At 39.2% G+C, this 27,583-nt stretch overlaps 1 protein-coding gene and 1 pseudogene across 6 annotated transcripts in view; one reads left to right on the top strand and one right to left on the bottom strand.

Moving 5' to 3' along the window:
• The window catches only part of LOC129751208 (USP6 N-terminal-like protein), a 91,344-nt gene that overhangs the window by 406 nt on the left and 63,355 nt on the right, over window positions 1–27,583 (top strand). Inside the window, exon 2 of one of the 6 annotated variants that reach the window (XM_055746576.1) lies at window positions 1,533–2,186. The exons of 1 other annotated variant lie outside the window; for it this stretch is intronic. The gene's annotated coding sequence lies outside the window, so the exon portion shown is untranslated. Of the gene's footprint in view, window positions 1–1,101; window positions 2,187–27,583 lie in introns of those variants that run through there. 4 more of the 6 variants (XM_055746577.1, XM_055746579.1, XM_055746575.1 and 1 more) reach the window with 4 other exon arrangements.
• Window positions 3,548–7,787, bottom strand: LOC129753239 (uncharacterized protein K02A2.6-like; annotated as a pseudogene).

The following is a 27,583-nucleotide window of genomic DNA, read 5'->3' as shown; positions in this document are numbered from 1 at the left end:
ATATTCAAGGAAAGCTTTAACATGAGGATTGGTGGTTAGTCAACCGAAATTAGGATATGTAGGAAAAATAAAAAAACCGAATTGGTGAGTAATCCGCCTTTCCGAAACGATTCGATGATGATAGGGTGTGGGGACATATGAGTTGGCCAAAACCTATGGCTATATTTCTGGTCTCGAAATAGAAATATTTCAGGAGAGTTTTATTTGATATTTTGCAAAATTTCTTCAGAGATTTCCGTCGAGATCGATTATCCTAAAAACTGTCTAATGGTGTATAAGATCCATAATCTTGAGAAACAATTAAGATCTACTCCCTGATCAAGAATATCATAAAATTTGACAGAAAGTAAGTCAGAACTTGAAAATGTTAAGAATATTAAGATCTAAAATCAGAGTCAAAGCGAATAATCGAAATGTAGATTTCAGTTTCACTACATAGAATTTTTCCAATTTTAATTTTTTATTCAGATCTCTATTTTTGGACGGACGGAATTTCAGATTCATGACAAAAATATTTAAAGTTTGAGCTTAGCCTTCAGATTGCAAATCCTTACACAGATTTTCAATTTGAATTTAAATTATATTCCTGTGGCCTAGAAAAACAACCGATAATGTGCTTTGAATCTGAAAAATATTATTTAGAATCCAAGTTTACAGTCAAAATTGTGAATTAAACCACAAGTGAAGTCTTCGACGAACTTAAACCAATCTGTTTTGAATTGAAATAGATTATAACGTTTACAGTTGGCATATTTTTGTTGAGACTTCACTGCAGTCTCCAATGTGATAAAACAAAGTATCATCGAAACAACAACAACCTCAATTATCACTGTGGCTAGCTAGCTACCTGACACAACAGCACCCCCACATTCAACCATGCCGAAGAGAAACAAACAAACCGGGGGGATTTGTTCGTCCGTGGTTCTGATGTGGTTGTTTTTATCGCTCAGTTAGTCGAAGTCACTAGAGGCTTAATCGGTGTCGTTCTTTCGTTGTTCGCATGAAGTCGGATCGGAGTTAGTGCCAGTCCGGCTGAAAACGGCTCCGATGATCGCGGAGGAAAGCAAAGCGGACAAAACACAAAAGAAGTTAGTCTCGAAATACCAGCCACAGTCTCACAACGAGCGACGTTCGCTCTTTGTGATGTATCGGCTTGCCAAACTTAAACCTTCCTCGGAACCAAACGCTCTATGCTAGCAAGTCGAGTTAGTTAGTGTGTTGTTTATTCATTGCACTCTCGAAGCTGTGTAATGTAGGGGCAGTACGGATTTCAGTGAATTTCTTTCGATCGAAATGTAGTAAAACGATCGTGTCTGTGACGAGAATTGTACTTGTGGTCTTACTGAATGTAAATTAAGTTTTTTTTGCATTCACTTTGCTTAGCTTTCGATTTCGATCAGTTGTGATAAGTGCGTTTTGGGGAAGTGCTTCGTGTTTTTGGCCTGGTTACCCAGAGATTTCAACCCCACAGAAGTGCGTGTGCGACTCCATAACATGTGGTTCCTATCTAAATATCTTCTCTATACTCTCAGCCAGCATTGATAAGATAGTGTCCACATTTCACTACCGGGTCTGATAAAGTGAATGTAGTAAATCAATCAAAAGTGCAAAAGTGTACCAAACCATCATAAGCCTGGCTGAAGTTTCGCGGAACCTTCTTCAAAGTTCAGTGAACCAAAATTCAAATTAACTTCACCGCTGCCGAAACCAAATTTCTAAGAGAGCACACATCAGCTATAACTTTGCCAAATAGTGCAGAAGTGAGTGAGAAGAATTCAGGAAATCGAAACGACGAGGGAATCATCGTCAGCAAACATTATAATCATCCTATAGCTGACCAGCAGCCAGCAGCAGCATCATCAACATCATCGCGGCCTCAATGATGCAAAACCCCAAACGAGCAGCTGCTTTCAAACTACGATTCGTCTGATTATTCGTGGCAGCACAGTGTTGGTTAGAGTTGGACCTACTTACTCTTACTGGCTGGGTGTTGTAGAGGTCCGGGAGATTGTACATTTTCGGGTGCACCTGCCACCGGCCGCCGCGTGTCCGGCTTGCGCTTTTGCCTGGTGTGCGATCGCGGTGAAGAATCATGGGCGGTAATTGTTCGGCCTGAAGTGCTGCTGATGGTCTTATTCCGGTTCCCGGGCGCAGTCTATCTACTGAAGTGGCAGCAGCTGAAGATGGTAAGTTCATTCATTCTGTACATAAGTCCACTGCAGCTGGAATATATTTTGTTTAATTGTGGATATTCCAGAAAAAATAACGCTTACTGAAATTAATTTATGTCGTATGACACAATGCAAAGCGTGTGAGAAGGTAAATCCTTCAATCACCAATAACATTCAAAAACCTAACATTGAATGATTTGGTAATTTTATTTCAGTTTTCTTGTAGCCAGTCACTGAAACTTTCCAATTTTTCGATGTTTTCATCGTGATATAGATGATGATTCATCCGATATCCATTTGTTTCAAAACATTAGTGGTTTTCAAACTTTTTCTACTCACCGTCCCATTTTTGCTAAATTTTGGAGTTTACCAGCCTCTGAGCAATATTTGATTAAAAGTATCGATAATTCGATTTTTTTCGAATTGAGTTGGTTACAAAATAAATCTGAAAACCAATTCATTGCTGTAGATTTTTTTTTTAATCTAGGAAAAAAAATCATTTGAAAAAATTAAGAAAAAAACAATGTTTATTATATTTTAAAAACAAACCAAAATCGAGTATGAAATATATTATTTATTTTATATTTTTACATAATTTAGATTAAAATTTTAAACAAAATAATAGAAAAAAAATATCACAACAGTTGACATTCCTAAATTGATGTCGCTTAACCCCTGCCATCAGATTTTGTACAGCCACCTTGTCCAACTTCTTCTCCGCAGAAAGCCAGTTTGCCTTGAACTGCTGCGCGTCCTTAGCAGTTTTTTTTAATCTTCTTTAGGTTCCGCTTGACAATAGCCCAGTATTTCTCAATTGGGCGGAGCTCTGGCGTGTTGGGAGGGTTCTTGTCCTTGGTAACCACCTGCACGTTGTTGGCGGCGTACCACTCCATGGCCTTTTTACCGTAATGGCAAGATGCCAAATCCGGCCAAAACAGAACGGAACAACCGTGTTTCTTCAGGAAGGGCAGCAGACGTTTATTCAAACACTCTTTCACGTAAATTTCTTGGTTGACAGTCCCGGAAGCTATGAAAATGTTGCTTTTCAAGCCACAGGTACAGATGGCTTGCCAAACCAGATATTTCTTCGCGAACTTTGACAGTTTCATGTGCTTGAAAATATCTGCTACCTTTCCCCTTCCTTTTGCCGTATAAAACTCCTGTCCCGGAAGGTGCTTGAAGTCGGCTTTTAAAGTATTTCTTTATTAAAACAATACTTGAACTTGTTAATTACTAGTTTATTACTTATTTAAAGAGAACGATGGATAGCGTGTTAATAGCACGTGGGCCTGGCGAAGAATGAATAATTTTCACTTGTTGATCTGGTATCCACGGTAGCATAAGTCGATGCCTACTGTGGTAACATATCTCCCTCCTTATTTCCAGGACACCAGGTAAGAGTTTAATCTCTCAGGCAGTCTGATGTTCCTTCGGGGACGTCTAGGTGTTGGTTCATCTTCGAGGGAAACAAAAGAATCGTTTTGGTCTTCCATGCTAACATCGACATCGACCAAAGTTGATTCTCCGGCTGGTGGTTGTGGATCATCTTCTTCAGGTTCTGGAACATTTGATGTTGGAGATGGTTGGCTTGACCGGGCTTGAAGTCCAAACATATCGACCAATATGTTCAATGGTGTAGGCTGCCTCCGCGAAGTACTTGCATCACCCGGATACCGAAGCTTGACCTGGTCGACGTGTGAACGTATTAGCTTCCGCCTGCCATGATGCTCTTCCAATAGGATGTTGAAGTTAACTTTGCCAATCGCTTCAAGAATCTTTCCAGGAACCCACTTCCAAGACGAATTGTTGCGGTATAGTTTGGCATACACCGCAGCACCAGTTGTTAGTTTGTGTGGTCGTGGTCCCTGATCTGCTTTCGGATGTCTCGGTTGGTCATGATCCAGAAGATTCAGAATAGTTCTGATTTTTCTGCCAATCATGAGCTCAGCTGGAGTGGAACCATTCAGGACACGACTGGGAGTTGATCGGTATACTTGCAGGAACGTTTGAAGTGATTCATGGATGTTTTGCCAGTCGTTGATTTTCAGCAAGGACCTCTTGAGGGAATCCACGAACCTTTCAGCCTGACCGTTTGATTGTGGATGATAAGGCGAAATCCGCAGATGTTGAATACCGTTCCTCCCGCAGAAATTTTCGAATTGTTTCGAAATGAATTGGGTGCCATTGTCGGAAACAATTGTTGATGGAATCCCAAAACGAGCGAACAATTCATCCAGAAACTCGATGACTGCCGATGATGTTGCTGATTTGATTGTGCAGATCTCGGGCCATCTTGAATGGGCATCCACCACAACCAGGAAGTTGAGACATTTGAATGGACCGGCAAAGTCGATGTGGATGCGTTCCCAAGGAGAATGTGTTGCTGGCCACGGTTGAGGAGGAGTCTTCGGTGGGGATTTGGCATGAACAGCACACATTTCACATTTCCTCACAAACGTTGAGATGTCGTCGTCGATTTTCGGCCAGTAAACGTGACTTCGGGCTAGGGCTTTCATCCGTTCCATTCCCGGATGACCTCGATGAAGTTGTTTCAGAATCCGTTGATGGTAGAATTCTGGGATGACTAACCGATTCGACATCATGATGCAGTTCTTGATGATTGCGAGAGCATCACGATGGGGGAAAAATGGCTTCACTGCTGGGTTAACAATTTCGGAGATGTTTGATGGCCAACCGTTTTCGATGAATTGACTGACTTGCTGAAGAACGGGGCACTTGAGTGTTGCGTTGGTTACCATTTTGAATGTGATGGGAACCGAACTGATGGCTTCTTGAAGCGGGATCTCCACATCTTCTTCCAGCTGAACCGATGCAATGACAAACTCTTCGTCTGGTTTTGAGTGTTTGTCGATTAGGCGGGAAAGGACGTCTGCGTAGCCAAACTGAGATGTGGACACATACTGGATCTCGAAGTCATAGCACAGCAGTGCTAGAGCCCACCGCTGCAGTCTGTTCGCTGTGTGAACTGGAATGCCCTTCTTGGAACCAAATATTCGGAGAAGGGGTTGGTGATCCGTTTGCAACAGGAACCTGCGACCAAGAAGCATTCGATGAAATTTGGTCACAGCGAATACCAGAGCGAGTCCTTCTTTTTCGATTTGCCCATACTGTCTCTCGGCTTGAGTGAGGGATCGAGACGCATGAGCAACAGCTTTGAATGCACCGTTTGGGAATTTGTGAAGGATGCAAGCTCCGATTCCAGTTTGGGATGCGTCTGCTGCTACGATGATTTCAAGGTTAGGATCGTAGTGAGTGAGCATCAAGTCGGACTGTAGAACCTCTTTGAACCGTCGGAAAGACCTCTGGCAATCTTGATTCCACTCAAATTTGACATCTTGTTTCAGCAGAGCATCAAGCGGTCGGCGTAGCGTGTGCATTTCGCGCACAAACTTCGCATAAAAATTCACTGCACCAAGAAAAGAACGAAGGGTACTCACATCGGTTGGTGCTGGCATCTTGACAATAGCTTCGACTTTGGCTGGATCAGGACGTAGACCTGAGGCGTTGACAATGTGCCCAAGGTATCGAATTTGCCGCTGCATGAGATTGCATTTTTCCTCCCTCAGGTGGAAACCGTAGTCCTGCAATCGCATAAACAATCCATCCAGAATGCTCCGATGTTCCTCTTCGGTTCGGCTGTAGACCAGAATATCGTCCAGGAAAGAATCGACACCTTTCAGACCGGCTATCATGGTGTTCATCAGCTGCTGAAAGGCTCCCGGAGCTGACTTGACCCCAGGTGCGAGCCGGTTGAAACGGAACAATCCACGATGCGTGTTGATGGTCAAAAGTTGCTTCGAATCGTCGTCAACCTCAACTTGCAAATATGCGTCGCTGAGATCGAGATGATACTGAAGAATCTGCATCCGTTGAGCTTGCTGAAGATATCATCGGGAACCGGAAGTGGATAGTTGTTCGGTTCTAATGCAGCGTTTAAACCGGTTGAGTAGTCGGCACAAATTCGGATTCGTCCTCCTGGTTTCTTGACAGCCACAATTGGAGCCGCCCACTGGGAAAATTCCACAGGCGTGATGATGTTGAGTTTTTGCAAGCGTTCCAGTTCCAAATCGATTTTCTCAACGGAGGTGAATGGCACTGGACGTTTCGGCTTGAAAACAGGTTGAGCATTGGGCTTGAGGTACAATCGAACCTTCGTCTTCGTACAGTGACCCAGGGTGGATTTGAAAACCTCAGGAAACTTAGTTTTGTATCGCTGGATGTAGTTTGAAGATTCGAGTAGGACTTGATTGCATATCGCTGATAATGGTTTGTCCCAAAGCTCAAATAGGTCAATCCATTCCAGACCGAAAAGGTCCAGACGATTGTCGGTGACGTAATAGATCGCTGTTTTCTGGATGTATCCTAGTGTCACTTCAGCTTTGGCCTCACCCAAAAGATGAAGGGGCTTACCTGAAGCTGTCGTGGCGGTGCGTGTTGTTGCTGAAAGTGCTGGTGATCCGAGTTTCTTGCTCCATTGATGTTTCGAAATGATGGTGATGTCTGCTGCTGTGTCGAACTGAAGCGTGGCTGCAGAACCATCGATGAGAACGGTAAGAAACTTCCGGCTTGACACGCAGTTGATGTTGTTTTCAGCAAAAACACCTTTCACTGATAGCTTCTTGAAAACCTTGGCTTTTGATTATGGTTTCGGTTTGTAGCAATCGCAATAACCTTCCTTGTGTCCGGTTTGCTTGCAATCCCTGCAGACGTGGCTTGAGTAGCTACAGTCGCGGACAAAATGCATTCCTCCGCACTGCCAGCATGGGTGCGCATTTTTGGATTGGTTGAAGTCTTGATGGGTTTTGAATGTGAACCGGATGGTTTGACTGGAAACTTCTTCTGCTTGACTGTGCAGACAGAAGTCACCTGTTGATGTTGTTCAACCATCGCCGTGTCGAGCTTCAAATTTTGCAGTCGTTGAGCATCCTTGACCAGAATCTCGAGACTGCATTCGTCTTCCGGACCAGTTGCTTCCAATTTGGACAGTAGCCTCGTTCGTATGTCTGCATCTTTCGTTGATTGCAGACCGCAGATGAAAATGAGGCTTTTGAATTGGTCCGCCGTTAAGTTGGCCAATTCGAAATCCTCGCAGACCTTGTTCACCATCCCAGCGTAGCTCACCAAATCATCAGCATCGTTTTTCCGCAGTTGAAAGCACTTGTAGCGTTTGCTGAAGAGCGAAATCCGAGTACTGAAGAGTTCCGTGAGTTTGGTGACCGTTTCTTCGAAGGAAAACTCACGGGGGTGCTTGGGAAGGACGAAATTGACGTACTTCTCATGGACGTTTACGCTGAGGCTTCGAAGAAGAAGGCGAACTTTTGCTGGATCGTCCAATTTAGCGCCGTCTCGTAGGAAAAGATCTTCATACTTCCGGTACCAACGGTCGAAGACAAGACCGTTTTCCGGATCGTAGATAAATTCCCGGATGTTGGAGGCCAGGGATTCAATTATGAATTCCGGGCTGCTGGACTTGGGAGAACTGGAACCTTCTTGAATGCCGATTCGCTCCAGTATCTGCATGAGCCTAGCGTTCTGCTCCGCCATCTGCTGATTCTGCCGCATGATAGTCTGGAAAACTTCTTGAGTTGTTGCCATCTTGATTACGTGGGTGATTACTCGTCGCCAATAAAGTATTTCTTTATTAAAACAATACTTAAACTTGTTAATTACTAGTTTATTACTTATTTAAAGAGAACGATGGATAGCGTGTTAATAGCACGTGGGCCTGGCGAAGAATGAATAATTTTCACTTATTGATCTGGTATCCACGGTAGCATAAGTCGATGCCTACTGTGGTAACAGCTTTGGCGTAGGTTTCGTCGTCCATTACCACGCAGTCAAACTTCGTCAGCATCGTCGTGTACAGCCTCCGGGATCACGCTTTGGCCGTCGTATTTTGTTTATCATTGCGATTTGGAGTCACTACCTTCTTGTAAGTCGATAGTCCGGCTTGTTTTTTGGCTCGATGCACGGTTGAAGACGATACACCCAGCTTATTAGCGGCATCTCGGAGAGAGAGGTTAAGATTTCGCTTGAAACTACCGGCAACTCTCTTTGTTGTCTCAGCGGCTTCGGGTTTTCGATTTCCTCCCGATCCAGACTTCCTGGCTGTCGACAATTATTATTTTATTTACATAGTATTCCGTCTCACGACATAACTTGACGAACATAATTCCTAAAATTCACTCGGTTCATAGCAACCGTTCTCCAATTTCTCGGGCCAGATCACGCTCCACTTGGTCTAACCACCTCGCTCGTTGCGCAACCGCTCGTCTTGTTCCTACCGGATTCGTAGCGAACACCTGTTTTGCAGGACAGTCGTCCGGCATTCTCGCAACATGTCCCGCCCAGCGTATCCGGCCGCTGTCAACAAACGTTCCTCAAACACTTTCATTACATTTGTAACGGTTGATTTGGCAACTTTTAGCGATTTTGCCAGCTTTGCGTGCGAGTAGCTCGGATTTTCGCGATGCGCGAGAAAAAATTTTGATACGCTGCTCTTCTTCCTTGGGCGACATTCTGACAACTGAAGAGTGAATTCCAAAATCAAAGTAGGAGCAACATTCTACACACACACCTTCAAAATGAGGGGTGTTCAGGTTTTTTAAATGCAAAATTGAAAGAAATACGTCAAGTTGATATTGACCAAATCATCACCCTTTATTCCTATGAGTACTCCTTCATAAGGCGTATTTCGATCTCGTCTTACTATATTAAATCCTGGAACAACAAAATCGACTCCATTCATCAACCAAGTTTCGCATATGCAAAATATGTCAACATTATTATCGTTTAATAATACAATTAAAGACTCTTTTTTTGATAACACACTTCTAGAATTCCATTGCATGAATAATAACTCTTTAGTCATCACAGCTAAACAAAGATTCAATGAGGGGCATTTTTTCACACAATTTTCTAAACACTTTTTTAATGAGGGGCATAAACTTAAAAATAATCGATTTTATAAATTCTGAAAGCTCTCACAAATCATTTTAATTATATTTTTAATTAAAAAGCTATCATCGTCACTTTTTGTTTTATTGAGAGTAATATGTATTAGATAAAGAAAGTGTCCCATTTCTAAAAGAACTTAACTTTAACAATGTATTCCTGTCTGTCTGTCTGTCCGTTCCCAATAGACTCGGAAACTACTGAACCGATTTGCGTGAAACTTGGCAGGTGGGGATATTGGAGGCAGGGGTTCCAGCCTTGACGAAATTTGCATAATAGCTCAAGAATTGAAACCTTTAATTATAGTATTAGTTGAAACTCACCTAACGGAAGACTTGAATTCAAATTCATTGAATTTAATGGGCTACACCATGATACACTGCTTTTCGCACTCAAGGCATACTGGCGGAGTTACAATGTATGTACGGGATGTTTTTTAAATTTGACATTGTATTAAATGCGAAATGCGGGGCACGATTTTCAACAGATCCAGTCAACTTATCTGCTTTGCCGATGACATTGATATAGTCGGCAGATCATCTGCGGCGGTGGAGGAGATCTATCGCAAACTGAAACGCGAAGCAGGAAGGATTGGGTTGATGATTAATACGTCCAAGACGAAGTACATGCTGGCCTGCGGATCCGAGACCGACCGAACCCGCTTGTCCAGCAATAACAAGGTCACGATCGACGGCGACGAGCTGGAGATAGTCGAAGACTTTGTCTATCTCGGCTCACTGGTGACCGCAGACAATGACACCAGCCGTGAGATCCGGAGGCGAATTATCAGCGGAAGTCGTGCCTACTATGGACTCCACAAGCAACTGCGGTCGAGAAGACTTAGCCCTCGCACGAAGTGTAACCTGTATATGACGCTTATTAGACCGGTTGTTCTCTACGGGCACGAGACATGGATATTGCTCGAGGAGGACCTGCGTACACTCGGAGTATTCGAGCGACGAGTGTTAAGAACCATCTTTGGCGGCGTACAGGAGAACGGAGTGTGGAGGCGAAGGATGAACCACGAGCTCGCGCGACTCTACGGCGAACCCAGTATCCAGAAGGTGGTTAAGGCTGGCCGGGTACGCTGGGCAGGACATGTTGCGAGAATGCCGGACGACTGTCCTGCAAAACAGGTGTTCGCTACGAATCCGGTAGGAACAAGACGAGCGGGGGCGCAACGAGCGAGGTGGTTAGACGAAGTGGAGCGTGATCTGGCGAACGTGGGGTGCCCGAGAAATTGGAGAACGGTTGCCATGGACCGAGTGAATTTTAGGAATTATGTTCGTCAAGTTATGTCGTAAGACGGAATACTATGTAAATAATAAAAAATAAAATAAATAAATAATTGTATTAAATGCATGTGTTGAATTGAACTGGATTCTGGCAGTAAAACTTAATGATGGGAAAAAGCAAATTGTCGTTGGAGGAATTTATCATTCCCCAAGTACAAGCAATGCTCGGTTCTTAGATATTCTGGAAAATACTTGGCTGAATGAAATTGCTATAGATGGAATCGACAATTTTTTTTGTGGAGATTTCAATATTAATTTCAATAACGAGATTGAGTGTAGAGATTCAAGGCGTGTCATGGAGGCAAACAGCTTTGGACAAATTGTCACAGAAGACACTAGGATAACGACTAACAGCAGTACTAGAATAGACTTTGTGTTCACAAATGTGGAAAGTGCTGAAGCGATTATCATTCCAAATTTTCGATGAGTCAGTCAACATTCATGCTGGATTAGGACTTAATGCTGCCGTACCCGAAACCTACACACAGTAAATGATTGGAGTCGTTATAGCAGAAATTCATTACGTCAGCTTCTTGAGGCAGGATTGCCAACATTGAGATACGCAGACTTTCATGAGTTGGTAAGACGTATCGATTTATTATTGAAGAATAGTGTTAATACATTTGTACAGCAAAAAAGAGTTCGTGAAAAACTGGTACTGAATGGTACTGGTTCTGGTACTCAATGGTACTCAAGAAATCTTAGTGATATCGAAAAAACGAAGAGGCAAACTGTATAAATAATTCTTAAAAAACAAATGTGAAAGAAGCTGGCGTAATTACAAAACTGTGAGAAATGAGTACTCACGTAAAATAAAAGAAGCAAAAAATATATGTATTCAAGATGAACTGGAGAAAAACAAATCTAATGGTAAACTACTTTGGAAAACGATAAAACGATTAATAAGTACAAATGGCGCCAAAGCCGATTCGATTTCATTTAATGGAGTTGAAATAACAGATTAATCTGAAATTGCGCAGAAGTTCAATGACTTCTTCATCGATAGTGTCATGCAAATTCATGATAGTATTCCAGCAAGTTCCAATAATTGCATTGAGCAGATTATTAGATTTATACCGGAGGAAAATTTCGCACATTTGAAGCAATAAGTAGAGTCGAGATTTTGATGAAATCGTTAACAATATGAAACCCACTGCGGGTATTGAAAATTTCTCTTTGAGAGACTTCAAAGGTTCTTTGTCCTTACTAGCAAATCCGTTACGAGATGTTATAAACACAAATCTTCGATCAGGGATTGTTCCAGATACGTGGAAATATTCAACAGTTGTTCCTATTGAAAAAGAGAAGAATGCACGAGAGGCATCACTTTATCGCCCTATAAACATGTTGGAAATCCAAGAAAAGGTGCTAGAGTTAGCAGTTAAAAGGCAGATTTTGCGGTTCATTGAGTCCGAGCAGTCTGGATTCAGGAAGCAACACTCAACAGAATCTGCAGTGAATTTATTACTTAGTAATTGGAAGATCAACATTGAAAATGGTACCTACACTGTTGCTGTGTTGCTTGATTTTAAGAGAGCATTTGAGACTATTGATCGATTGCTTTTAATGGATGTGTTGGTAAGAGTTGATATCGATGGTACTGTTCTTAACTGGTTTAAGAACTATTTGGAGAACAGAATGCAAAGAACAAAGTATGGATCTTCTTATTCACGATATAGAGAAAATAATTTAGGTGTCCTCCAAGGTAGTGTGTTGGGTCGCCTGTTATTTATCTTGTACATCAATGACATGAAAAAATGTTTACGTACGGTCGTCTCAAACTATTTGCGGATGACTCAGTCTCCTACTGGAGCGGTAATGATTTAGAACTCGTTATACAAGAAGCTGATGCGGATTTAAAAAATATTGCAAATTTTTTGAAATACAGAAAGTTGAGTCTGAATCTTACTAAAACCAACTGGATTCATTTATTTATTTACATAGTCTTCTCACGACATAACTTGACGAACATAATTCCTAAAATTCACTCGGTCCATGGCAACCGTTCTCCAATTTCTCGGGCAACCCACGTTCGCCAGATCACGCTCCACTTGGTCTAAACACCTCGCTCGTTGGGCCCCCGCTCGTCTTGTTCCTACTGGATTCGTAGCGAACACCTGTTTTGCAGGACAGTCGTCCGGCATTCCCGCAACATGTCCCGCCCAGCGTATCCGGCCAGCCTTCACCACCTTCTGGATACTGGGTTCGCCGTAGAGTCGCACGAGCTCGTGGTTCATCCTTCGCCTCCACACTCCTTTCTCCTGTAGGCCGCCAAAGATGGTCCTTAACACTCGTCGCTCGAATACTCCGAATGTACGCAGGTCCTCCTCGAGCAATATCCATGTCTCGTGCCCGTAGAGAACAACCGGTCTAATGAGCGTCATATACAGGTTACACTTCGTGCGAGGGCTAAGTCTTCTCGACCGCAGTTGCTTGTGGAGTCCATAGTAGGCACGACTTCCGCTGATAATTCGCCCGTACGCGTCTGTTCTCTATGTCAGGGGCGGCGTGCGGAGTGCAACAACGTCCTGGTGGTGTTCGGGACCCAAAACAGCAACATCACGACGGTCCTCCTGCGAGATAGTGGGGTTAGCTGCGGGCCTTGCGAGCCCGTGACTACAAAAAACATAAGCGACGAACAACGAACAACAAAACTAGAGATGTACCGAATAGTGGTATTCGGCGAACGGCCGTATACCGAATATTGACCTTTTCAACTATTCGGCCAAACGAATATTCGGCCGAATATTCGGTCCAATATTCTATTGAGTTTTTAATGAAAAACAAACTTAAGGGTTTATTTCAATGCTTTTAATTACTTCCATATGAAGGCCCCTCATGTTTTTTAGTCGATTATTTTCAACCGGATGATAATATCGGATGATGAATTACAAGATATTTTAAGTAGGGGTCTTTCTGATTTTTAAAATGTCATCAATAACTGAAAAGACATCAGACGACTAGTCGCTTCTAGGGCGTTTATCCCCAAAGAGACTGCGTTGACGAATGACCAAGTTGGTTAAAATCCTCTATAAAAAAATAAAAATATATATAGATTGCATTCCTGTAAAATCTGGGATAAAAACGGAAACAGGTGCCAAGCTATGCTTCTTTGATATTAAATTAGATGAAGACCAAATTTGTGCAAGATATCTTAAAAATAGTTGTTGAAAAGATAGATGATCTTTAACCTTATGCAAACTATACTTTCAATCACACGTATCCACATGGTCAGGCATTCAAGACGATTTTTGAAAAAAAAATATTAAAAAGGGAAAAATTTATGTTTATTTTGAAATTTTTGAAAAATTATTATTGAACACAAAATCTAAAAGTTTGAAGAAATTTGAGTTTTTTATTTGGTCAAGCAAATAATCTGACAAAATTCGGGACGTTTTAAACAACATCTGGACATCCCGGACATCTCTGGATTTATGGGCAAGCCTGGATATATTCAGAAAATGTAGAATAAACTAAAATCAAAGAATAAAGCGATACTTATCAGCATTCTCCGGTACAATCTACACTCAAAGATACGCGGATACCCCTTAGATGTTTTGCTGAAACCATAAGTATTTAATGATTGAGTTGCTTTTACAACATTACTTTTCAATATTTGAAAAATTATCCAAAGTCATTTGGAAAATTTTACAAGTCTGTAGTAGATATTCGGCCTATTCGGCCGAATACTTAGCTCATCTATTCGGTGAGCCGAATATTCGGCTTAACGGTTTTTTGGCGGTATTCGGCGCCGAATATTCGGCCGACCGAATATTCGGTACATCTCTAAACAAAACCAACTGGATGATTATTGGAAATCGCAACGCTGAAGCTAGTTCTGATCTGTTTATCGATGGATGTGCAATCGAAAGAGTACGGCAAGTTAAATACTTAGGAATACAAATAGATGAAAAGCTGAATTTCGTAGCTCATATCGACAACACTGTCAAGAAGATTACCATGAAATATGGAATACTTTGTCGGATAAGCAGATATATGACTTTCTGGTCAAAAATTTTCTACGTAAAATCTGTTATTATGCCACATTTTGACTATGGCAACAAGCTGTCAAGCTGAGGCGACAAGCAGCGCAACACGTTCACACGACAAACCAGCTCTCATTTAACCTCCATGGAAAAAGCGTAGACCTGTCAAGCTGAGCGCATCGGAAAGCGCGACAAAGCTGATGCCAGGGTGTTTTAAAGCGCGACAAGTAGAAAATCCAATGGGAATGTTGTTTTTTCTCGGTTAAAAGCAGTGATTTCGGGTTTTATCCACAATAGTTCGTAGATCCGTCCAAATTTGTGATAATAAACTAAATAATATCTGAATCGACGAGAAAATTTTCATAAATTCTTAGTTCCCGCAAAAAAAAAACAAAGAATTTTATCGGTTGAAATTTTGGCATATTCGCAATCCGGATCATGATCTGATAACTTTTTAACGGTTCCCGAAAGAAAGGAGACGATTCAAAGCATTATCAGATGTAGAGAAGTGATGATTTGTAGGGAATTTCAAAGCGACATGTCGCTCCAGCATGACATCCCAATGCGTTGCATTGCAATTCTTATTGGAACGTAGAACCCAAAGCGTTGCTTGTCGCCTCAGCTTGACATCAGCCTAAGACTTCAGCTTTCATATGCATAAGACAAATATTTTTTTGAACGTGTAATTTTATTTATATTTTTTATTCATCAGATTCTAGGCTTCAGCCTTTGATCCTAACTAGTTACAACACATCTATGATAAAAACATCTTAAGACTATTTTTTATTTGTTCTCTGGACATAGTCAGTTTGATTACATCAGCATGTGCGTTGTAAAGCGCCATCATTCTAAAGATTGATTCATTACGAGCGTAATTCTGTATTCGATTTGGAAGCTGAAACGGTCTCACGTTGCGCAAACTGCTACGTCCTTCATTTGGAGAAATTTGTGATACTAAATATGGCAAAAAGTACTTTCCACTGATCAAGTCCTTTAAAAACAGCGCATCTGTTGATTTCCTCCGAGTTTCGAGTGACTCCAGTCCAACTAACATACACAATGATCTGTATTCCGGCATTTCTTCTTGCCATCCAAGATTCCTTAAGGCGTATTTCAGAAATCTTTTTTGAACCCTTTCAATCCTGTTTTTATGAACGTTATAATACGGCTGCCACACTATACTGGCGTATTCAATAGTGGTTCGGATAAGCCCAACATAAATAGAGACAATAGTGTAAGGATTGTCCAGCTCGTTACAAATCCTGCTTACCATTCCGTACATAGAGTTTGCTTTGGCTACGACTTTTTCAACATGTTTTGAGAAACTGAGTTCTTCATCCAACTCGACTCCCAGATCTTTCACAGAGGATTATCTAGCTATGGTACAGCTGTTCTCGAAACAATATTCGTGCACAATATTACTCACTTTCTGGGAAAAGGTTACCACATTACACTTTGAGGCATTGATTTTCAATCCGAAACTGCTGCCACACTCTGAAAATCTATGAAGCGCATTTTGTAGGGTCAAACAATCCTTTGGGTGTCGCACAGGGAGGAACAGTTTTAGATCATCTGCGTATATCAACACAAACACGTCATGCAGCACTCCGGGAAACTCGTTCATAACAGTGACGAAAAGAAGGGGTCCAAGTGACTCCCTTGTGGAACGACGCTGTTGACCGACAATACCTTGGATCTCGCATTCCCTATCTTCACAAACTGGACTCTTTCTTTCAGGTACGAACGAATCCACCAAAGACAAATTCCGGTGATCCCATTTGCTATCCCACGATAATTTTCAGCAGGCAGTTTTGAACCATTTTTATGGATTGGCACAATGTGGGAGATTTTCCAAAATTTCGGAAACTGACCTCTACGAATTGAATTTGAGAAGAGCATTAACAACGGCTCCACCAAGGTGTTAACGCATTTTTTAAGAAAGGAATTAGGAATTCCATCAGGTCCACTCCCTTTGGATTCATCAAGCAGCAAAATTTTTCGTCGAACATCCGTGATCGATATTCTCAGCTCAGGAATGACTTCTGTCGCGGTTTGGAATTCTAACTCTGGAACTGTATCGTTTACACTGTAAATGCGGTGGAAATATTCGGCAAATAATTCCGAAGCCTCATAGAGGGTTTTCCCGTCTTTGTTGTGTAATATATGAACTACAACAGTTTTCCTGAGGCATGTTTTTTTCGGATTTTCTTTATTTCATGCTGAATAACGAGAAAACTAGAAGCTTAAGCTTAGCCTATGATCATTTAGTATTTCGGCGATAGCTACGTTAATAGAAACTTTGCAAAACTTTAGTAGCGTTGTGTTGGTTATGAAAAGGACTATCTTGCCTATTTTTGATAGATTTTTAAGTTAACGTGTGTTTGAGATATTAACAGGGCTGGTAGCGAGTCACTTTTTAGTGACTTGGTCACTTTTTTTGGGTCAGTCACTAAAAAGTCACTTTTTTCATCATTTGGTCACTAAAGTCACTATTTTCCGAAAAATGGTCACTTTTATCACCAAAAGTCACTTTTTTCACCGATAATAAACCAATGAAAAAGTAATTTGAATTGCGCGTGTTAATATTGATGGTAGTAACGGTAAATTACTTAATCAGTCAGTCAGAAATTTTTTTCGCCTCCGGCGGAATTTCAGCATGAATCACCCTTGGCTTGAGACATTTCGATCTACGACATTATTTGACGTTCGTGAATTGAAACTAACTTTGATTGTAGATTCTAGTTTTTAGTTCAATCAACCTTTTGTATTGGAACTCAAAACTTGATATCCAAAATCTATCTCGTCTTTAGTTAGAATGGGTTTTTATTAAGAAGTGTAACTAAGATTGAGATTGAAACGAACCATTTTTTTTATGAAAAAAATCTTTTATGTCATAACAAATGTTATGATGATATGAAATATTCTTTAAAAAACAATTTCAGACTCAATTTTATATCAATACTTAAAAAAAGGGTTGTAAAAATTTACACAAGGCCACAAAAATTACATTTTTTTTAGGTGCAATGAATTTAAACGGTAATTTCAACTAATTTGGGTTCCCCGAATCTAAATATGTATGCAATATTTCTATCAGCTTTTATATTTATTATTATTTATTTCGTCTTTGGTTTAATTACCGTACGTACAGACTGATGACTTAAAAACTAAGAAATTCTTCTTAAGTCTATTTTAAAACGACGTTTGCACATATTAAAATTAAACAAATTATACACTAAATTAAAAAGTTCACAACACTTGTCAATAGGGTGGTTTTGGCCATAGGCAGTACGGTGGTGAGAAATTGAAAGAAACTGACATTGTCGAAGTGTTCTCGTTGGTACATAAATGTTAACACGTTGTAGAATGTAAGCACAGTCAATACGGTTGGTCAATGTGTCGAATATAAAACCTTGCTGCAGTTCGACGCGCCGCTTTTCGAGTGAGGTTAGACATATCAGAGCACACCTGTCCTCGTACGGTAGGTTTGTTATTGAAATGAAAATAATTTAAAATCTTTAGGGAAGTTTCTGCACTTTCTTTTTACAAAAACTCAAATCAAAAACATATTATTTTGAAATAAAAGTTTTATATGAATTAATGAGCTTTAAATAGAATCAAGTTTTTTTTTACACTGGGGCTTATTCTGCGACGCGAGTGACGTGACTCACGAAATTTTATATCGTTTTGCTGGCTTAAATAGCCTTTCTAGCCTCGAAATTTCCGTGCGGATGAGTTTTTTTTGGTCTTCACAGCTCATCGATACACAATTTTCTTTTCTGGAGCATTTTCTGGAGTCAGGACGAAGAGGTGAAATTTCGTGAGTCACGTCACTCGCGTCGCAGAATAAGCCCCACTTTCTGCTGTGATGTCAAAAATACTTGTAATGACATTTTTCCATAATCAGTTATCTATCAATTTTACTAGTAATAAACTCTTTATTACCAAAACTAAATGGCCGAATTTGACAAAATTTCTAGTTGAGGACACTATTTACCAAATCAATAATTGAAAAAATAAGCACCAAAATGGTTATGATGAAACATGTTTATTGAAAAAACTCTTCCTGAAATGTTTTTAAAAACTAATCTTTTTTATTTCCATTTTGTTTTTTTCAATTTTTTAAATAAATCTACCGAATTTTATTGTACAGTTTTTTTTCAATTTTATAATCAACTTGCCGGATTTTTTTTAAATCAAACTTTTTAAATTTTTAAGACATATTTTTAACAATTGTTTCCTTGTTTTTAAATTCTAAATTTTCGTGTTCTTCAACCATAAGTCTTGAACTCCAAATTTTAAATTAAAAAAAACATAATTTCAACCTTCTGTTCTTTCAGGACCCAATATTTTAATCAAAAGAGACAAAATACTCAGAGCTTGTAATTCAAAGCTTAAAAACCTGCGATTGAAACTTTAAAAACTTTTTATTAATATTTTTTATATGAAATCATATTTTTGGATCGATCATGATTTTTAAATTAATCTTAAAAGTTTGAAAAATTGTTCTAAGTAGCAACTTTCAAAATAAATTTTAATACGCAGTGTTAATAACAAAAGTTTTGAACTCATTATTTTAATTGTTTATCAGTTTTTATCATTCACATAATTACTCATTTTCTAACATTTCTTTGTCAGTGTAATTGAACATGGAGGATTTTACTTTATTAAAGGTTTTATGTCTGGATTCTATAACTGGCACTTTTAAAATAATTATATTCTTCTTTTTATAAAATTAAATTAAAACATCAAACATTGAATAAATTCTGTTCAAAATTCATTTCTTATTCAGTAATCAGTAATTTACATTTTAAATCGTGATTAAATATTTTTTGTTCAAATTAAAAAATTACAGCGGAATTTCTCACTAAACTTCCAGTTAAAAATGAGGAAAAGAATTCCAAATTTAGATGAACAAAAATTAACAATTATTATCATTTTCCTAAAATCTATTCATGCTAAGTTTTGTACAAGATTTGACATTTATTTTAGAACTTAGATATTTTTTAATTTTAAATTTGCTAAGAAATTCCTTTGAAACTAATTTATTTCTTACTTTCTTGACTTATCGAAAATTTGAAACATTCATTGTAATATGTTTCCAAAATTTTGTTTATAAGTCATTTTTTTAGTTTTTGTGTTGAACATGAGTGACAAATGGTGTAAGAAAACCCTTTCCTTTTCAATTGTTTATTGTTGGTATTGTTATTAATTTTATCTAAATTTGAATTTTGAAAACCCCCCCGGAAGGGTCCATCACACGGGCCTGACTGGTCACATTTTTTGTACTTCAAAGTTATTTTTTCGTTCTACATAGTCACTATTTGGTCACTTATTTCGGTCCTCAAAGTCACTATTTGGTCACTTTTTTTCAAATTTTGGTCACTAAAGTCCCTACTATTTCATTGTCAAACCGCTACCAGCCCTGTATTAACGATGCAAAATATATGGGTAAAAATTATTTTGCACAAATTTGCTCCTTTTACACATTTTGCGCCTCGAAAATTCTTCATTGTTGACTTGAAGGCTCATAAACTAGTAGACACCTAGTAAATAAATAATAATGATCAGTTCCAAAGATCGCATTCTGTGCATGCGGTTTTTACGCAATATGACAGATGTGTTCTGATGGACAAAAAAATTTATGTTAAAACCGGATTTAGGAGATCAAATTCCTCGAGATGCCTACTCATGAAAAGGTTCCAACCAGATTCCAATTGCTTTTTCCAGGTGAGTTTGTGTAAAACATCATAATTTTGCAAAGGTTTTGCTTCTGTGGTAAAAAAAAATAAATCAATACATGACTGAAAAAAATGTGCAAAGATTAAAAAGAGATTTTATGAAAAAGTTAGAGTATTTCTTGAAATCCAATGAATAAATATTTTTTTTATATTTTTACATCAAATGTCATATTAACACCTTCATTTCCTTCATAGAAAGTTTTTCGATCAAATGAATAGTTTTTAAAATACACACGCTTGTAACTGCCCGGATTCTAAATAATTGTAGTCTTATATATAATGTTCTAAACATATTTTACTGACATTACAAGGTTTTTATTGATATAAGTTTTGTTTAGATCGGTTGAACACGCCAAAAGTTATAACGATTTTAGCTTTTAGTTTCAAATTGACACTCCTAGTGCTGATTAGGGTAATGAAATCTGATGCGGATGAGGGATAAACTAATGCATCTGTAAATTAGTTTGAAAAAAACATTGCATTTGTACTTGCCCCCATAAACGGGGCAAGTGTAAACTTAGAAATTTTTTCACAAAAGTACCTTTGGTTTTTATCAACATTTTCTAATTTTTCACTTTCAACGGGAGAAACATTTATGTGATGCAACGAACGATAATTGATAATTTTTGAAAATATGCGTATTTGTCTAGGACATTTGAAATTTGAATTATGGTGAAATCCGTTGCCACTTGTCCCGGTGTATCTATATAAAATTGATGTTTAAATATCTTTTTTCAATTCCCAACTCGTATAAATGTTCAAGTGTTCGCTCATTTCTAACCAAGCAATGATCGATCAATCAATTGCTAATTAAAGCTCAGAATGTTTACACCGTGAGCGTGCGAGACAAGTGAGGAGAAAAAAATGTTGTTTCGCGGCTACGCACTACTTAAGATCAGTAACGTCTGGTCAATCCACTCCGGAAAAACGCACAATCGCACCCAGAGCAGCAAACATCAACAAAAACTATCTCCACCTACCTTGGTACTAATTGAAGCAATCAATTTTCTCCAATTGCTTCTGTTTTTGTATCCCTCTTCTCAAGTTTGATTCAATTTCGATTGTGAGATTATATCAAGATTGAATATCGACAATTCATAAATAACGAGTTCTTTATTTTGGGTTATCCCAACGGTAATTAATATCGATGAATTCTAAAAACATGAGAAAGGTAAATTGGAAACATGAAAAGGAATTAAACCTATCAGAAGACTTCTTTATTTCAATAAGTTTGAATAGCTAAAACTAACTTATTTTTGCATCCATCTCAAACACGTCCGTTTGTCGCCGCCGTTTGTCAATGTTCAGTTTCCGAACGATAAGTTTTCCATTCAATCTCCTCGTTCAGTGTCAAATTTAGTTTACTTTTTTTTTTCTTTCCGAAATTCGGAACAAGCTTCTATTTCGGCAACAGAGTGGCATTGTATCGGAAAAGAGCCGTAACCTCGAACTGTTCAAGCCGCAGCACTAAGTAGAAGCGTTGTTGGGCGTCTGGAAAAACGTGATCAGTGTGAAGGTCACCGGCACGCGGTCATATCGGAGGCAGACATGCTCGGCGTTTGGGCGGTTTTTCGGCGTGTTTTTCTCTTCTTCACCATATCACTGAATTAATAATTTCTGCCGTAGGCGCGCGCGCGAAACCCCATTGAAAAAAAAAACACTTATCTATGCGCTATCCACCTTCTTTCGCGGTGGATTGGAAGGCGTGGTTCCGTGTAAATATTGGACGTTGCATGTAAATTTGCATGAACCTGGTCTGGGTTTTCACTGGGAATCACACCAACTATATCGTTGACAAAGCCTCCAGAAGCCTGGGTCTTCTTTTCCGCATGACGAAGGACTTTAAGGACATCTACTGCCTGAAGAGTCTTTACTGCAGTCTGGTTCGATCGATCCTCGAATATGCTTCTGCGGTTTGGTGCCCATATTATCAAAACGGCTCTGATCGCATCGAAGCCATCCAACGACGTTTTTTGAGGTATGCCCTTCGACACTTAAACTGGCAAGACCCTTTTCGACTTCCCAGCTACGAAAGCCGCTGCCGCCTGATCGACATCGACACGCTGCAAGCCCGCAGGACAGCCACTCGTGCTTCTTTCGTCGCTGATCTGCTTTCATCAAGAATCGACTCTCCTGCACTTTTGGAAGTTCTTCCACTTAGCGTCCGACCTCGTGGTTTGAGGAATCGGGATCTTCAGCTCTACGTTCCTGTTAGACTAAACAATTACGGGGCCAACTCTGCAATAATTGGCATCATCAAGACTTTTAACCGCTTCTCAGAACATTTTGATTTTGACGTTTCGAAGGTTTTATTCCGAAGAAGAATTCTTAGTGTTCTAAGTTCAGTGTAGATTTGTATTCGTTGTTAGTTTTTAATTTTAAAATATCATTTGGATCAATACTTGATCTGTTGATTTAATAATAATAAATAAATAAATAAATAAATAAAGAGACTCTGGTAAAAAAAAGAAAGCGCCATCTGAACCCTTTCAAAATAATAGAATCAGCAACTATGCTGCATGGGTCTCTCAAGATTGCCGCTTATAAAACTTTTCGTGACGATTATTTTGGATGAACGGACAAAGTTGATCAATGTTCTACTACTTCATGTTTTGATTACATTTACTTTGTATGAAATTGATTAGAAATAATTAAGCCATGATTTGCTAATCTAATTTGTTAACATTAGTCTAAAGTTAAAAAAAAAGGCACAAAAAATTTTTTTTGTCAAATTATAACAGCACCCTTGCTTTCGCAATTACAAATTACAATTACTCAAAATCCAGTTCTAAATTACAAATAGGCAAAATGTTAAAAAAATAAATACTTTTGAAAATTTGTCAAAAATTTGTTTCGTATTTTGAAAATCTAAAGATGCGAAAATGTGTCAAATTACGTCAACTTTCTAATGCTCTTTTCAAAATGTATCTGGTGTGTCTTAAACAATTTGGACATTTTTTTACATTTTAAGTGGGCATGATCTTAAAAAAAACAAAAATATATACAGAGTCGGACAATAGAATAAGACCGCTCTAATGCAAAATATTCAAATCACCTTAAAACTGCCAATCTATATATATAAAAATGAATTTCTGTCTGTCTGTCTGTCTGTCTGTCTGTCTGTCTGTCTGTCTTTCTGTCTGTTCCCTATAGACTCAGAAACTACTGAACCGATTTACGTGAAACTTGGCAGGTGGGGGTATTGGAGGCCGGGGAAGGTTCCTATTATGGTTTGGGACCCCTCCCTCTAACATGAAGGGGGGGAGGGGCCTCCCAAACAAAAGACATTTTTTTTCATAACTCGAGAACCAATCAAGTAAATGGTATCAAATTTGGCATGGGGTGGTATTTGGAAACGGAGAATATTTCAATGAATATAAGGTACCCCTCCCTCCTCTCAGTGGGGTGATAGGAAGGGGGGAGGGGGGCTACCTTACAATTTTTCATATAACTCGAAAACTAATCAAGATATTGGAACCAAATTTGGCATGGGAAGGTATTTTGATACGAGTAATGCTTCTATGATTATTTGAGACCCCTCTCTCTATGCAGTTGAAAGGGGGAGGGGGTCTCTTTCGTTTTTTTACATAACTCAAAAACTAATAAAGCAAATGGAACCAAATTTGGCATGGGAAGGTATTTAGATACGAAAAATATTTATATGATTATTTGAGACCCCTGTCTCTTTCCAGTAGGGAGATATAAAGGGGAGAGGGATCCTTTTTTAATTTTTTTTTTCATAACTTGAAAACGAATCAAGCAAATGGAATCGAATTTGGCATGGGCGGATATTTGGGAACGTGACATGTTCTAATGATTGTTTGAGACGCCTTCCTTCTTCCAGCGGGGAGAAAGGAAAGAGGGAAGGAAGTTTCATACAATTTTTATTGCATAACTTAAGAACGACAACAGCAAATGGAACCAAATTTGGCATGGAACTACATTTGGGAACGAGAAATGCTTCTATGATTATTTGATATCCCTCACTCCTTCAAAAAGGTGGATGAAAAGGGGGAGAAGAGGTCTCCCTTACAATTTTCAGTATAATTGGTGAGCTGATTTGGCATGTGAGGGTATTAGGATACGAAAAATGTTTCTATTATAAATTGAAGTCCCACTTTTTTCAGCGAAAAGATATAAGGGGGAAAGGGTGGCTTCCATACAGTTTTTTTGCATAACTCGAAAATTAATAGAGCAGATGTAATAAAATTTGGTATCAAAAAGTATTTGAGTACAAAAAATACTTTTGTGAATATTAAGTTCTCACCCCTCCATTCAATGGGGAGAACGGAAGGGGGATGGTGATAAGTTTAAGCATAACTCAAGAATTTACAACGCAAATAAAACCAAATTTAGCATGGGATGGTAGTTCAATACGAGAATTTTTTTTTTGTCAAATAATTCCTTTCTTGCAGTGGGATGCTAGAATTTGTAATAAAGGAAGGGAAGAGGAAAGCTTACATTTATCTTTTTTGACAACAAAATCCGAGAAATGGGCAAAACTTAACATGGAAAATCATTTTTGTATGAATTTAAGATTATCTGACACACCATCCTCCTTCCAGTGAGAAGGTGCATGGGAGGACGGAGTTGAGCTCAATACAATTTTGTTAGCATAAGTTCTCAATTTATGCTAACGAAGCCAACAAATGGAAACAAATATAGCATGGAAAAGTATTTGGCTACGAGATATTTTTCTACGATTGTTATAGACCCTTACGCTTTACAGTGTAGACAGGAGAAGAAATTTTGTTGTAAAGCTTAAAAATTTATCAACAAATGGCACTTTATTTGATATGAGCAAGGGGTGAAGGGAAGGACAGGGGGGCTCTTTTATCAGTTTTTTAGCATAAAACCAGAACATATAAAGCAAAAACAACCTTATTTTATAGGTTAGATTGTTTGAGTACGATTAATTTGAGCCCCTCCTTTTTCAGGGCGACGCTTAAAGAAACAGTTTAAAATTATCAGATCTTTAACACAAATTTATAGATAAACTTTCAGAAAATAAGTTTAAGACATCTTTGTGTTACAAGTCGAAACTCCAGCTGCAGCTCGCATTCAATAACGGTTGCTTATGAATTATGTTATAACTTGATTTAAAATAATGCCAACAAGACAATTAAAATTTGAATAATTTCCGAAAATATCATTTGTTTTTGAAAGGTGTAGCAAAGCACACCGGGTCAGCTAGTTCAAATATAATAATATGCGACACCTAGCGGCAAGCACTTATTGTAGTATGCCAACTTTGTATACTGCACGTTTGATGCAATCAAAGCAACCCGTTTGTTCTACTCGACCAGAAAGCTGTCAGAGGGTGAAAAAAGTCGCGCCATAAAATAAGACCAGCTCATCGGTTCGGCTGTTCCGGCATTTTCAGCGCTCTAGATTTGAAGAAAAGGTGTTGTTTTCGGTGTTGTTTGTCCATTTTCGTGTCCTGGTAAGTATTTCCCATAAAATTAATCATGTTAACGAGCTTTGATCACCGCTGATTCTTATTGGCTTTTCTAGTTGATACTTTTCGGTGAATCACCGAAAAGTATCAACTAGAAAAGCCAATAAAATTAATCATGTAAATCATGAAAACAAACAAAAGATAAAGATTTCCTTCCTCCTACTCTGTTTTCAATATAGACACTATGATTTCATATAGTGTGGCAAAGAGATTGACGGGAGTCAATCGAACTGTCATTCTATGATAATGTTCAAGCTGTTCATAGCTCTCTCCAGTAGCAAAATAAAAAATAGTTTCTCAGATTTGTAAATTACATGCTATGTCTGTCACTTCAACTCGAAATCGCTTTTGAAAAATATTTTAATCATTAAAATCTATAGGTGTTCAAAAATTTGTAAAAAATATGGTCAATAACTTAAGTAAATGTTAGAAAAACGCCAGAAAAGCTTTGTAAATCTCAATACTCCAACCATGATTTTCCAATATTTAGAAAGTTTTTTTTATTTTTTTATTTGCTTGTCCCGCTACGGGACGGCTGAGACCATTATGGCCCATCTTGCCATTTAGAAAGTTTGCTCGATTGGCTCCGCACGAATGACAGTTCGATTGGCTCCCTTCATTCTCTTTGCCAGACTATATGAAATTATAGTGTCTATAGTTTTCAGCGAAAAAGCGATGGGTCGGACACAGCACTGCACGGAGGTCCAGCGAGCGATCATCCGGAATCTGTACAAGTCTGGCAAAAGCCAACGCGAGATTGCCGACTACTTAGGAAGGTCGAAAACTTTCGTTTTCAACGCGCTTCACAGCACCAGCAAACGGGAACTGACCGGCCGCCCCCGCAAAACGACGCCGAAGGACGATTCGGCAATCAAGCGGGCCTCGCAAAAAGACCCTTTCAAAGCGTCCAAGCAGATCAGCTGAACTTATCTGTGAGTTCCCGGACGGTTCAGCGACGGTTGGCGGAGAAGGGACCAGGAGGAAAAAGTCCCCGGAAGGTGCCGATGCTGACGCCGACTATGAAGAAATGTGCTGTGGTCGGATGAGACCAAAGTGAACCTCATCGGCTCGAACGGAAAGAGTTGAGTCCATCGCCCACTCGGCTATATGCCGACGTATATGTCCCAGTATACAAATAAAACATTCAAACATGGAGGAGGTAGCATCATGGTGTGGGGGTGCTTTTCTTGGTACGGGGTGGGTCCCTTGTACTGGATCGACCGGATTATGGACCAGCATCTCTACGCCCAGATACTTCGGGAAGTAATGCTGCCACACGCCGAGTGGGAGATGCCCCTAAAGTGGCAGTTCCAGCAGGACAACGACCCCAAACATACCGCTAAAACGGTTAAAAAGTGGTTCCAGGATAATAAGGTAGACGTTATGGAGTGGCCAGCACAGTCCCCTGATCTCAATCCCATAGAGAACCTATGGGAAATAGTTAAACGTAAGGTGTACACCAAAAATCAAAAAACAAGCAGCAGCTGTGGGAGAGAATCCAGGCGGTGTGGTACGCTATCCCGGTGAGATCGTGCCAAAAACTGGTGGAGTCGATGCCGAACCGGGTGCGAGAAGTGATGTGTAATAAGGGTCATACCACCAAGTACTAACCCTGCAAATCGATCACGGTATGAATTTCCTTTTTTTTAAATTTTTTGTACCATGAATTCTAAAGCGGTCCTTTTTTATGTCGCGTTATTTTAGTCAGTAAGTATGCTTAAAACGCATTTTTAAATAAAGTAAAATTGTTTTAACTACGTATGTTTTTGATTTCTTGTAAGAATGGAATTTACTATTTGTAAATGGTTTGATGCACTTAAATGGAAATTTTTTTCTCAAAGTTTTGTCACTTTCTGTTTTCAGTTCAGCTGTGGTCCTCTTCTATTGTCCGACACTGTATGTACACTAGCTGACCCGGTGTGCTTTGCTACACCTTTCAAAATCAAATGATATTTTCAGA

Source organism: Uranotaenia lowii, chromosome 3 (assembly GCF_029784155.1).
Source record: "Uranotaenia lowii strain MFRU-FL chromosome 3, ASM2978415v1, whole genome shotgun sequence".
NCBI classification, from domain to species: Eukaryota; Metazoa; Arthropoda; class Insecta; order Diptera; family Culicidae; genus Uranotaenia; species Uranotaenia lowii.
This window is presented reverse-complemented; position numbering and strand designations above follow the sequence as displayed.